This window comes from Psittacula echo, assembly GCF_963264785.1.
Source record: "Psittacula echo genome assembly, chromosome: 2".
In the NCBI taxonomy this organism is placed as follows: domain Eukaryota; kingdom Metazoa; phylum Chordata; class Aves; order Psittaciformes; family Psittacidae; genus Psittacula; species Psittacula echo.
Window position 1 is genome coordinate 88,030,808 of NC_137737.1, and position 14,838 is coordinate 88,045,645.

Genomic DNA, 14,838 nt, shown 5'->3' on the forward strand with positions numbered 1-14,838 from the left:
GAATTTTCTTAGGAATGACAACATATTTTCTTCTATGTTCCTCAATCTTTTCTTAGATGAACCTGAGGACCTAGGGAAACAAACAAGCCTAGAGATTTTGTTTCCTTATTTGAAAAATACACAACTTAAAGCACAAGCCACAGCAGCTGCAGCATAACATCAGAACTTACCTAAAAATATTTTGAAGTTTTAGCAGTAAAAAATAAACAAATCATAGACTAGTTTGGGTTGGAAGAGACCTTCAAACCCCATCTAGCCCAATCCCTTGCTATAAGCAGGGACGTCTTCAACTAGATTAGGTTGCCCAGAACCACATCCAGCCTTGTCTTGTACGTCTCCAGGGACGGTGCATCCACCGCCTCTCTGGGCAACCTGTGCCAGTGTTTTTTACCACTCTCATTTTAAAAAATTTTTTCCTCACATCCAGCCTGAATTTCCCCTTTCAGCTTAAAACCATCACCCCCTGTCCCGTCACAACAGCCTCTGCTAAAAAGTCTCTCCCCATCTTTCTTGCAGGCCCATTTTAAGAACTGAAAGGCGACAGTAAGGTCTCACCAGAGTCTTCTCCAGGCTGAACAGCCCCAACTCTCTCAGCTGGTTTCTTCTGTTTGCCGATATATTTAGAGTTAAGAACGTTTAGGTGCATAATCATAAAACGGATAAAACCCCAGAACAGGAAAGACCTGCACTACGAGCTCCTGCACTACGTAAAGCACCAGAACCCACTTCAAAGTCTTCTCCATCCCCAACAGTCCTCCAGAGTGGACAGCCCATATGGGCTTTCTTTCAACTTTCAGTGAACTAATTTTGAGAGTTATCTTGCATCAGCTGAAGAGCAACGCTTTCTTTTGTACTTGATTCAAATAAATGTCAGACCCCCACTGCCTTCTCCTCTTACCACAGTGGGTACCCATTTCACTGACAGCCACTTACACTCTTTTTTAACATATTAACCTCTGTAGTGTCCACTCTGTCAACAACACCCCTGAATTCTGCCCTCATTAGATAGGCTGTCTGTCTCAAAACTGAGGATGCACTAGAAGATTCTTTCTTCCCACATGCTCTCAATAAAATGGGTCTTGAAGTAATCTAGATGCCTGCATGAGACACATCAAGTATTTTGACCGATGTTTTTCAGGGAGGCATTCACTACTGAGTGAAAAGCACTCTCACTGCGTACATCAGGTCAGTGAATAAAGTGAGGTATGCCAAACAGCAGCATTTTTTCAGGGCAACTGTATCTATATTAAAAGGCCCATTACACATAGCAAATACTGTAAAGTAACTACAAACCTACATTGGTAATACTATATCCATAAAAGGTCCGGGAATAGATTAACCCTTAACTTTCTTCCAAGTCTATTAAAAAGCTATTTAACCCATGGCACCAAAAATCTCTCTTCCACCCCACAGATTTGAAGCCACCAACTTAATAGGACAAAAGCATTTCTTCTTTATCCCTTTTGTATCCGACTGGGGTAGGGGGAGGATGGGAACTGAGCCTTCTTCTGTATTTGTATGGCACAAACATCAAAAGGACTAATTTCAGGCTGGAGCTGAGACACACACAACAATCAGTGTTAACCTCTTGCTGTTGAATTCACAGCCCTCACTCTGTATAAGTCTGCAAGTTCGCCTGAAATACAAGGAAAAGTTGCTCACAACCAGTTCAGTAGAAATGACTCCACATTTCAACTGTTTTTCCTGTTAAAATAACCGTATTTCTAGCCCAGTATAAGTGTCTAAGAATGCTTTTACTGCTGCATTTCATTTCACTTGTCAAACCAGAATAAGCTTCCTTCAGAGAAAGTGGGGTTTTGCCATTACAAGTACATTAGGAAGTGTGCCAGCACAGCCGTGCCACCAAACCCTTGGGAGACACCAGACTCTGGGGAATGTAAATGGTCTGAGAACAGCCTACTTGAAAAGACATCTTTTTTCAGGGCGAAGTCATCAGCACCACGATCACCAAGTCTTACTGCTCAAACACCCTCACTGTAAGAAAGGAAGCATTCACCCGAGCCATGACTTCAACAAATTTCTCCCCAATAGTCTCAATTTGCCTTGGAGCCAGCAATCTGTCAGATTCATCTCTAAACTTGCTCTTCAAAAAGAGATCTCTCTGTTTTGTATTTCACCAGCCTAACACAGCAGGAGACATGTATCCTGGCCCAAACAGCTCAGCCCTGCTGCCATTCAGAGGGAGGGTTGAGAGGTTTTTTCGTTTTGCTTTGTTTGGTCAGGTTTTTTAAACAGGTTTACAGAGATACACAATGGTGGAAAGATATTACCACAAACATAAACACTGTATTAGGAGACATCTCGGCTCCTACAGTAATGAAAATTAATTACATCTCTTTCAGTAGTTTCACTTCAGCTACATACTAAAACAATCTAAAACTCCATGGCTTTTCACCATGCTTTATGCCTCAAATGGCTTTCCCTTATCTTGTTATACCTCATTTAATGCTCCCTTTATTCTTCCTTTCTAGTAAATGTTCTAAGGTCAACTTGCAAGGCTGGTCACTGTTCCCAACTTCAATTTCAACCCCTGTATGCACAAAGAGAAAGCTTGAATTACCCTTCAGCTTAATTCACTGACCCTGCTACATTCTGCTGCTAGTCAAGAATTATGCACCCTAAATCAAAGAACACTTACAGTACTTAGAAGCTGCATTATCTTTCACCACTTTGTGTCACACACTGCATACAAACAAGTCAATCTACAGAAAGGCTACCCACAATGTCAAAGTAACAGTCTATGGTTTACCCTATGCATTAGGATATAATCTCACATATGTTCACATTTCAGTCTGGATTTCATCTCTTCAGGACTGGCTCTTAACTTAATACCATGAACAAAGTGGAACATCATCTTCAAAAATAGCATGCACTCTATGAAGCAGATGTCAACCACATACTTGACAGAAGTTTTGCAACAGCAGTATCCTCATTTTGCTGATGGGGAAAATGTAGACAGACATCTACAGTGGTTTGTTTCATGCCCTTTAACAGCTGATCTGTTGAACAAGCACTTCTAACTCTTTGCCCCACTCTGCACTGGCACATACGCCAAACCCATTAGGTACTTTGTAACTCATGCTGGGGGGGCAGGGAGGAGGTCATGGAGAGCCCACTGGTTCTTCTCCATGCTCATATGAAGCAACATACACTTAGCAGCATCCACTTCGCAGCATCCTGCAATGATTTCTGGGGCCCAGTTTCATCAAAACGTCAGGTGAGTCTAGTTATTCTGAGCAGCTTATAGCTGCCTAGGGTACAGAGAGCATGGAACATAACAGCACATGGGAGTCAGGTCTGCTGCTGCCATCATTAATCATACAGAATCATAGACTGGTTTGGACTGGAAGGGACCTTAAAGATCATCCACTTCCAATCCCCCTGGCATGGGCAGGGACACCTCCTGCTAGACCAGGTTGCTCAAAGCTCTTTCAGCCTGGCCTTGAACACTGCCAGGGACTGGGCATCCACATCTTCTCTGGGCAACCTGTTCCAGTGCCTCACCACCCTCACAGGAAAGAATTTCTTGCCAATATCTAATCTAAATCTACGCTCTTTCAGTTTAAAGCCATTCCCCCTTCTCCTATCACTACACGCCCTTGTAAAAAGTCCCTCTCCAGATTTCCTGTAGGCCCCATTTAGGTACTGGAAGGCTATATGACTGCTATACTTCGCAATCGCTCGTTTGTGTATGAGCCTAAGTCTCTGCAAAACCCCACAGCACAGCCTTTGGAGGTTTGTTCAACTTTCAAAATGAGTGAAAAGGAACTGTCCCCCCAACAAAGACCCTGCTGGCAGGAACGCAGGCAGCCTGTCCGAGGTCACTCATTGCCTTTGAATTGACTTCAACAAGGCCTGGCTGCGGGTACACGCAGTACACCCTGCAGAGGTGCAGGGCTTACAGAAAGAAGCAGCACATTGCTGTAATCAAACCCTATGCCATTTTACTCTATTCTTGCTGCTTAAGCCTGACTTCAGTCATGAGCCTTTAATCATTTTTTAAACATAGAAAATCATGTTGATACTTAAGCACAAGACTGCCCCAAAGAAAGCCTACTTTCATATTCACCCCACACCACAGAAATTTATCAGCTAGGTATTTCCGGTGAGATCCTTTTTGGGGTTTTTTGTGCATACACCACAGTATATATTCTTCTTGACATAACTAAGTTAAGCTATACTTGCTGATACAGACCATGAGCACATTCCAGTGCAACTTGTTTGTCTTGACTAAAGGACACACGTTCCTACGCTGGAAAAACCTTAAAATCCACAGTCCTCACCTTCCCAGTCACCTGGCAGAACCAGTCTTTTTCACAAACAGATTAGAAAAGGGATTTCTAAGAAAGATGATGTTTAAGCTGTAACTTGAATTGGGCATTTTCCTCTCAGCTGTAAGATGTGTTACATCTTTATGCGATAATCCCGGTTTTCTAGTACGTAAGCTCCTGAAAATTGTTCTAATGTGCAGAAAATGATACTAAAACCTTAAACTAATTCTACACTTGCTCAGACTGCTTAACCTAAATTTGCTGTAATAGTGTTAGCCAACTTTCAATATCCATTTGATTTTTAAGCACAAAGCCAACATTTGGTCAGCATTAATAATTCTTCCTCTAATTAAGGCCAGCTAACAACGGAAAAGGAAGGGCACCAAGTTGTTGAATCATAAGGAATCCTAAAAGCAACAGAAGCCTTTGCCAGGACAATTGCTGTATCGCAAATACATCTCATTTTACTCTTGCAAACAAGTCTTACCTCACCCTTGTTCTGTTTCTTATCCCTGGAAATGTTAAGGATTTAGACATTGCTTGGTTATTTAATGATTTTTATTTTTTAGAAGAAGAGCAAAGTGAATTTCTGCATTCACTCCTAAGATGATAAAAGCTTTATTTAGAGGATGTAGCTCATAAAACGCAAAATTAACTTATATTCTGCCCCACCTGAAGCACTGGAAAGAGACAGAAACAAAAGGTTAGGACACTTTTATCATTAGGACAAACAATGGAAGGAAACCAAGAGCTGTACTGCCTGTTCTCCACCCTCTCACTACTTTGACAGACACCAAAAATACAACCTCGAAGGTCAGGGAAAAACAAAAGCCTAAAAAATTGAACACACGTCTCTCAGAATTGTTTGCAGACAAGAGGTCTGCATTGTGTCAGCTATTAGAAATTATCTGCCATTACAAGACAGATCAAAGGTGCATGGCTCATCAGAGACAGGACACAAATCAGTTCCCTATACTTTAAATGGGAGTTGGAGTAACTAGGGCTTTATCTGAAGGAGTTAAATGGATTTCATTGCAAGGGGTGGGGGGGATATCTAGTCCCAGAATCACTAAATGTACTGGTGAACTAAGGCTCTTAAAAGGTTTCTTGTGAAGTTCAAATCCAGCCAATCTCAAGAATTCAGGGAGCAGTCTCCAGCATTACAACTGCCTCTCCCTTTGTTTGCCACACCACTGCTACCACACTCTTGGAAACCAGTTTCATAAGCAAGGGGGGCTTTCACCTCCAGTTGCCTTCAGAAAGCGCAGAGACATTCAGTAACACTGTGCTCTTCATACAGAATTTATCAAAGCAGACAGATTTTAAAAAGAACATAGGCCCCCCCATCAGTCACAGTAGTTTCAAACATTACATGCGTTGCAGATGAATGGCAATTTCTGATCTATTTATAGGTGACACTCTCAAGTGTCCGAATAAGCAAAATAGCTTTATTTCAGACTAGAACACAGCAGTCATAAAGCCCCATTAGTACCCTAGAGCTTTCCATGTAATCAGATACTGAAAGGCAGTTCTCTCTCCATTAAAGCTGACCTTGAACAGTGACATTGTACTTTTATCTCAAAAATTAGAGATACTTACTTTTGAAAATAATCTTCCGAGCAGTATTTCATAACAGGCAGTACAGCTGCAGTGAGCATGGATTGTTTCCATCTCTAAACATACCCTTCCCCTTTACATGTCAAACTGCCTTTGAAATTTTGTATTTGATTTTGGTTAAGGTGTCAGAATTTGAAGTTAATATTCTGATGCTGCAGAATCACTGTTTTCACTGAACAACTGTCATTGTTATGGCATGATTAAGAACTAGGCTACCTAATAAATCAACTTTCTTAGCTGGAAAGCTCATTAGTACTGAGACTATTTAAGTGCCCACAGCCATGTTTTGACATTTGGGTATAACACCTCCACTGAAAGGTTCAAAAGATCCTTACATAAAGCTAAATACACTTAAAACATGTCCCCTAACAGGAGAAAAAATAAGCAAAACCCAAGGATGTGCAGGAAGCTGGTGGAGCAGCACAGGCAAGAATTCAACTCAGCCACATTAAAAATGTCATCCAGAAGCTATCAAGAGCCTTTGCTGATAAGTATTAATTTTCATCCTTCTGCTCTCTTACATCTTGACAGAACCAATTTAGTCAGATTATAAAAGAAAACATAAAGGCAATAAAGTTATGCCAGAAAACATGAGCTCATCCCAGTATCTTAGGGTTAACTTGTATTGATTAAGTTAGAAGAGGGCATTTCAGATCAGTAAGCTCAATTATGACCATTAGCTCAAATGGAAGAAATGAGCCACCTAGGAGGCAGAGGACAACCCCAGACCACACATCTCCCCATACCTGCTGGACAGTAAACAAGTAAGTATACAAAGCAATTTTAAAACAGTGAAATCTATTACATTTGGCTGCTTTAGCAACCTGCTTACACAAAGGATGCGGATGGTGCAAGCTGCTGAGTAAATACATTTACAGAGGAGAGAGTGCAATACCCGCAGGATTCGGGGCTTTTTTTGCTCACAAAAGACATGAGACAAGCACAGAAGAAATGAGCTCAGGTACCTGGGAGAAACACCTCATCATGAGCAGATGCGGAGACACTGGTTTCCCTCTGGCATCTGAGTTTCCCTAAGCATGCCATTTCCAGTAGGAGCATTGGAGACTCACAAGCTCAAGCCCCAGGAATGAAAAGCCTGGACAACACTGTCTCCACAACAGGGCTTGCAGGTTGTCCTCCTCCGGGAGGCCTCTCTCAGCCCATGCAAGGTGCTGTTCCTCGTGGGCAGTCTCCGGCGAGGCTGTTGCATCAGGCTGCCAGCAGCCAGGCGCTCGGCAGGCAGCCAGCCGCCCCGACACAACCGGAGTAGCCGCACCAGCACAAAGTATGTGTGCCGCCGGTGACATCACCTCCTCGCTGAGCCGATATACCTCCGGGGCAGTGTGCCAGCAGTAAACAAACACACTTGCCTCCTGTTGACAGAGCAGGCACTCGGAAAGGGCAGTGATGCCCTTGTGCACCTAACAGCGCCTTGCTGACCACCCCCAAAGTGCACTGTTTCACTCCACCCATAATGGTGTGATATCTGCAGCACAAAGTTTGATACAAGATGCCCAAGAGTGCACACCCCCAGACAAGAAGAGAGGGCATCCCTATGCTACACCTCTTGCATTACACCTAGCCAAAGCAAAATGTGTTCTTTTTGACAGGCAGCTCAGCTTCAGTGGTAGGAGGAAATCATAGACTGGTTTGGGTTGGAAGGGACATTAAAGATCACCTAGTTCCAACCCCCTGTCACAGGCAAGGCCATCTTCCACTAGACCAGGTTGCTCAAAGCCCCATCCAGCCTGGCCCATCCCTTAGTACTGAGGACAAAATTTAATTTAAAACTACATTTGACTTTACAGTTTATTTCACCGCATCTCCCTCTCCGTATCTCATTTGCGGTGAGTTTCTTGAAGTCACCACTTTAGGCTTATACTAGTACTAACCTAACTTGTTCTCCAGTAAGACATTAAAGGGTGAGGGACAAACGCTCTTGCTCTGAGGATCTGGAAAGAAACAACAGAATTGCACCATCCAGTTTATGCCTCCCCCTCCTAATGCCCTGGACAAGAACTGAACAATAGCAACAAGAAACTAGCTTCTAATCACACCTTAGTCTTCTAATCTACTCTAAATCACACCTCGTGAATCTCCTCCCACCCCTCCCCGGGATAACTGGAGATACAAATCTTGAAAGAGAAGGTGGAGGCACACAATCCCTCTATCTTCAGTATGAAAAAAAAACCCCCCTTTGTCTCAGATGTCATACACCCACATACAGCCTCAGTCCTCAAGGGATGGGTATGGTGTGTCATGAACTATCTCAAGCAAGGAACCCAACCCCACCTGCTCTTTCAATGCAGCCACTCGGCTTCAGCAACCATGTCCTTCCCAACATGACAAGTTCACTGCAAACCTGGTAATAACCATTTTTCCACAGGCCACAGAAGAAAACATGATTCAAATTTACTTTGACAGTTACATAAATAAGGAAGATTAATATTTAATATTGTAATACTTTTTATTCAGGCTTACTCTAAAATTCTCTATTTTTTTCTACATCTCCACTTGTAAAACTTCCAATGAATAAAGGGCCCAAGGCAAACCACACTACACCCTACACAACCAAGACAGAGGGTTCCTTCCCTGTACTGAATCCCACCAGAGAAATTTTCCCAAAGGACTCATTGAATCCTGAGATTTAACTGGCTCAAAATCCCACGCTTGTTCACCACGAGATATTCAAACTTTTTTATTCATATCATGTGGCATTAGAAGAACACAGTTTTAAATGTGTCCAGAACTTAACATTTGCAAAACTGATACTAAAAAGTTAACATGTGGGAAAGAAAATAAAAACCAACAATAAAAAAAAAAAAAAAAAAAAGAAAGAAAATCCAGTCACCTGCAAATATGTTCCTCTGAGCATGCAATGTTTTAAACCAGTTTTGGTCTGTTTCTTCTCATTTCACTGATTTCACTCAATCACCATTAACCTCATTATATACAGAGCCTTCCTGCTAAACTCAATCAGTTTGTCTATTTTGTCTTCCTGTAGCTTGCTGCAAATCTCTTAAATTATCTGTACTAAACACCAACCTACTTTGTCTTCTCTTTCATCTTTTCTTTTTGCTTTTCTTCAGAGTTCTGTCAGCCCAAGGGTTTGGGAACTAATATAATGAGGGAAGTTAAACTTCTACACAGCTATTATGGGTGCCCTCCTAGTAGCTGTGCTAACAAGATTCATCACTAAATACAATGGAAGCCTTCTCCAAAACAAGACAAAGGTACTGTAATGAGCTAGGCAGGAAGCGGGGGCTCTGCTCACTGCGTAAGGGTAGTCAGTGTAAATCTTTTTGGCACTAATGGTGGTTTTTTTCCTAAGGCTGGACAATGACAACAACATTTATACAAAGCATGAGAATTCATGAATGTCTGGCAGTATTGTCTCTGCAATGCAAACAAGACTATCTGTTTTTCACTCTGCATTTTCAATTCAGTACCAGCTGGATTCTTCCAAAACATGGGTTAGTTCTGATACACCAAATAACCAACTCATCCCAGTCTAATTCCACAACTGCAGCATATCACTAATAGCACCAGCTGTTACTAAATACATCCTTCCTTAACTATAGAACGAATAACAAAATCGCCTCAACCTCTTATGCCTATCCTGGGACAGATACAAAACAAAATATATTAAAAGCAAGTGGTAGTAATAATAATAGTGGTGGAGGAAAGTGCTATACAAGATTATTTTTCTTAGGCATCGTAATACTTCATTTAAGCCCATACTCATTCAAAAGTCTGTCTGTATTTACATAGACTTGCAATTTTTGGACCCAGGCAGTGTGCTAGAGAAGTTTCCACCACTGCTGACATTAACCATCTCTATAAAAGTTAATGTGTTAATTACTAGCAAGGTACAGGACAGCACCTACCTGAAGAGGAGGCTGCAGTGCAATGCAAGTTGGTAGTTACTCTGGATCCCTCCAGTTTCAGTGGGAACAAGTGGCCTGTACATACAGGCAGGAAACCCAATGCCAACTGATCCACAACCACAGCATCTTCATCATCTTACTACAGGCACAACTTCCTACCATGACCAACTAGGAAAGGCCAAAGCATGAGCTGGATGTTGACAAAGGACAACTGCTGCCTAAAACAACTCATAGCACCATTTTCTTCCTGCTGCCAAGGCCACCTGGCAATGGAGCCAGAGGTACTACATGTGCAAAACACATTTGTACAGACAATGCAAATCATCCCACAAGTACCCACACAGAGAAAGTGACAGAGTTGCATGTCTAATACTTCCACTGAAAGACAAGGTGACAAAATGCATCTTATTCATGCCTGGCTTCAAAATCTTGAATAAGAAGTAGCTCCACATTCTCAAAAAGTACACATCAAGTACCATGAAAGGTACTGCCCATAAACTTCATGGGCAGGACTACAGCTGGCACTATTTGCTGCTTGATAGAAATACAAGTTGAAAAATGAGCTCTGAAACATGCTTCAATGAAGAAAAACCCAGAAGTACTGAGCAAGACAAGAAACCGTGGTAGCATCACTGGCAGGTTAAACCCCTCTGAAGTCCGAGAGTAAACAAATTCTGTTTGGCTTACAGTTTTCTGTGGCACAGTATATTTTGCTATCATATGTCAAGGCCACTCCTAGGCAACACAGGAAAAGTCCGTAGAACTTGTCTTACAGCTGCGACACATTCAAGATTGACTTTGGTGGCACTGCAGAGCAGTGCACTCAACCAAGAGGAACAGAGGCTGCAATGCCAGGGTGCCTGGAAGAGAGAAGAACCAGCAGAATCCTTTGGAATGGGACAGGAAGAACAAGTGCTGAAGCCCATCACTTCTATAGAAGGCCTCAAAATGGCATCTCCACATGAATGCAGGCATTTCACTAAAACCACCACTGTGCTTCCCAGCTCTGCCCCTTGCTACTGGGCAGAATACAAATGCCGCAGGCCACATACTGCAAAGAACCTCTCATTGCAAATTATTAAACGTTTGTGAGTGCTGAATGTTTTGCTAAGTGAGACACGGCTGAGGAGGCTGCAGTTTCCTCCACCTTTACACTCCACTCCTGAAGGGTTAAAAACCAGAATAATAACATTACCTGTCCCATCCTAAGGATGCTCTCACTTCCTTCTTGGTGTTTTTACAGATGGTAAATAATTTTATTGATTGTTTCTTCACCTCCTTCCTTAACACTTTAGAAAATGCCACATAGTTCAGATGTATTTTTGTTCTCTAAGCCTAGAGGCTTAACTACAGCTTCTGGAGGGACTGCTGGAGAGATACTTGACTTGCTGTTTATTAAATGCCAAATCCTAACTGGCTGTTGTTAACTTTCTGTAATTTCTATAGGTAGCTGAAGTCTATCTACTCCTTTACATCAGTGGATATTAGTATTCTTTAGCTGAATGAAGCTTGCTCTTTCCTATCACATTCAATTTATGAAGTAGCTTTTGGGGAATAGAGGTAAGAAATCCTAGTTCCTGCTCTCTGTTCAGTAGCTTTACGAAATTTGCCCAAGTACCAGCATCACTGAAAAGTGAATGCTAATTCATGGTGTAGAGAAAAATACTTCTTGTTAAAGAAAGCAAGCTTATCAAGCATACCTACACATAAGCAGTTATTGAACTATTTCTAGGAAAAAATACTATTCCATCTGCACTCAACTTCTTACATCTGTTTCATATGAAACCTGCCTATTTTGAAGACCCCTCACTTTATAAAAGGTATTCTCTACTCCTCAATCTTTACAAGATATTCTTCTAAAATAAAAAGCTGAACAGTTATAAAGCATCTGCTTGTGTAAAAAAGAGTGATTCAGCAGGAAACATGCACTTGAAATACCCTTCACAAGAAAGAGCTTATTCACGCAGGGACAGTTGGCAGGGATATCTCAGTCTCCACTTGAATGCTCTTTTTCCAGTTTGTGTTGAAGGGATTCAGATGCCTGGGAGGAAGCTAATCACCATTTTTATAGGCTGTGGAAAGCAGTCCAGGTTCAGAATTGCAAGTGCTTGTACCAAAGCTCTCCCAGTGAAAAGCCAAGGGCTATAAGTTAATGTTCAACAGAAACTGGCAAATCTGCTGTGCAGACTGAGCAATGTGGTCAAGTATGAATAGGAAGTGTATACATAAAATGACACAGTAGGTATGGTTGCTGGAAGTTCAGCTGCAGTTTAAGGCACAGTACACTAAAAAGACAGGGAGCACCTAATACATGAAATATTTTAGCCAACTCTAACCCTTCCACAATTTCTGCTCATGATAAATATGTATTAAACCAGTTTTGTTGCAAGCCTGTCCGTTTTCTTTGTCTTGCAAAACACGGGAACAAAAGCTTTAGATGTGCTAGTAGGTATAAACTGAAGTCAGCAAGCTGTCTGCAACTGGAAGCAAAATTTGCCATAGCCTGTTGCAAGGATCTTTATCATCAATGTAATCAAGTCATATCACCAAACAGATTCATTTATTATATGCAAACAGTGGCCCTGCAAGTTGCTTTTGGATACAGATTTACTCTAAGTTTTTCATCAGTGCCAGTGCCAGTAAAACTTTAATAGAAAGTAATGGATAACAGAGTTTAGTGTAAGAGTAAAAAGGCAAAGCAAACAGCTGCAACAGAATTTAAACCCCCACTTTATGTTAATAATCTAGTCTCTTTATTCTGTGACTAATAAGACTGCATGGGAGTTAGTTCAGACCATGTCACAACTCCCTCTGAAGCTCTTCATGTTATATTTTTCTATGTACTATTCATAAATCAGTTACTGAAATATATCACAGCTCTTAAAACACTTGTACTTTCAAGTTCTCGGACATCATATTTCATAAGCTGCGAAAGAGTATAGATGCTCACACCTGGACAGAACAAACACACAAAACACAATATAACATCATGCTTATGGTCCCTTCCGTTTTCAAAAAGATACCAAAGAAGCAGGTATCATGCCTGTAAGGCACATTGCCTCCCTTCAACACTGCAAAAAGACGGAAGTGCTACAGCCAAGTGCAGTATTGAAGCCCACCTCTAGGCATTCGGGTTTCAGCTCTTAATTCATGCTGCTAACATATGCAGCATTTCATGGTCACAGGGGTAGGCAAGATTAATAATGCACTAAATACCTACCTCAACAAAAAAAATCAGACAGACTTTAGAAATGCTGGATTTTAGAAATGCGGGACTTTAGAAATTGCTGTCACTCAGCTGATATAGGAAAAAATCTCAAACAATTTGTGGGTGCAAAAGCGATCCTTACTTCAGAAAGTACTGGGAAAAATGTTAACTAGGTCTTCCTTTAGAAACAGGCATCAAACTGCCAGTGCCCGCAAGGCATTCTCTTTAAAGAGAGCTATTTTGTAAATTAATTTGGACTATTTCACATACAGATTTTTGTCTCAAACTGGCTGAGGGAGAGCCACAAATCAGGTGACACTGTATGAATCCCTCTGCAATACTACAATATTGACAGAGGAAAAAAACATCTAAAGAGAAAGTAGGAAAATACCAGGCTGCAAAGTTGGCATTTTGCCATCAAAATGCAGCATTACCTGTCTCTTCAATAAGCGTTCAAACTTCATAAGCAGCAGTTGCACATACACATAAATTAAGACCACTCAGGATGTGTCCCCCCAAAAAAATCCCTTGATTAAAGGGGACTTGTCCTGGGTTCAGCAGTAGCAGTCATTTTTCTCCTTCTTAGTAGGTGGTGCAGTGCTGTGCTTCTGACTTTCAGCCTGGGAACAGCTCTGATAACACCGATGTTTTCAGTTGCTGCTCAGTAATGTTTAGTCTGACCAAGGACTTTGTGAGTCTCATGCTCTGCCAGGGAGAAGGGGAAGCCGGGAGGAAGCAGAAACAGGACACCTGACCCAAACTAGCCAAAGAGGTATTCCATATCACAGCACGCCATGCCCACTATAGAAACTGGGGGCAGTTACCTGGAAGGGCTAGATCACTGTTTGGTCGGGTGGGGTATTGGTTGGCGGGTGGTGAGCGGTTGTATACTCTTCCCTTGTTATTTCCCTTATCATTATTATTATTGGTGGCAGCAGCAGTGGTTTGTGTTATACCTTAGTTACTGGACTGTTCTTATCTCAACCCATGGGAGTTACAGTCTTTCAATTCTCCTTCCCATCCCTCCAGGAGCAGGTGGGGGAAGGGGGGAAGTGAGAGAGAGACTGTGTGGTTCTGATTTACGGCTGGGCTTAAACCATGACAGGAATATATAAAATAGCCTCAGAAAAAGTCACCTATATAGATCTGCTCCAGGATTTGTGCATCCCAAGGCAGGTGAAATTAACAGTATCATTCTAAAGAGAATGAAAAACGGAATTTCTAAAAACTCCACTGTATCCATGCAAGCATGACACAACATACTGCCTATGCTTGCAGAAGTTTTAGACTGGATAACATGGCAACCTGTTAGTTTCTATTTTCAATTGAAAGCAAAGCTTTAACAAACTGAAGACTTGGGGCATGGTGAGGGAAGTAAATTAAAATACATTCCCTATTACATTCTGGGACTTGTTTGTGAAACTTAAATAGTCTTGAGGATCTGCAAGTCATGAAATTCCAGTCTTGCTGCCTTTGGCAAACAAAAGAAGCTGGTTTTTAAAGGAAAAGTTAAGAATGTCGTATTTGGCAAATATTTTAAGTAATACATTCATGACCTTTTTTGTTTCAACAGCCTTGTGCTGACTGCATTACTATTCCTTGCTGCACTGAAGAAACAACATTTGAAGATGACCTTCAAGGAGTTGGCTCCAAATTAAGCCATGGGGAACCCTGAAGGTAAGGGGTTCACTGATTAAGATGGCACTCTCTATTACTAATAATTTCAAAGTAAAACAAAAAAAAAAAGTCCCTGCTATAACAGTAACTGTCTTCTTTAGGCATCTGAACTGACAGAAACGGTCAAAAAAAGACTTTTAAGATTTATTTTAACTTT

At 41.5% G+C, this 14,838-nt stretch overlaps 1 protein-coding gene across 1 annotated transcript in view; it reads right to left on the reverse strand.

Moving 5' to 3' along the window:
* GRB10 (growth factor receptor bound protein 10) overlaps positions 1 to 14,838 on the reverse strand; it is a gene marked incomplete at its 3' end in the record, with an annotated part of 106,804 nt that overhangs the window by 68,452 nt on the left and 23,514 nt on the right. The window lies entirely within an intron of this gene.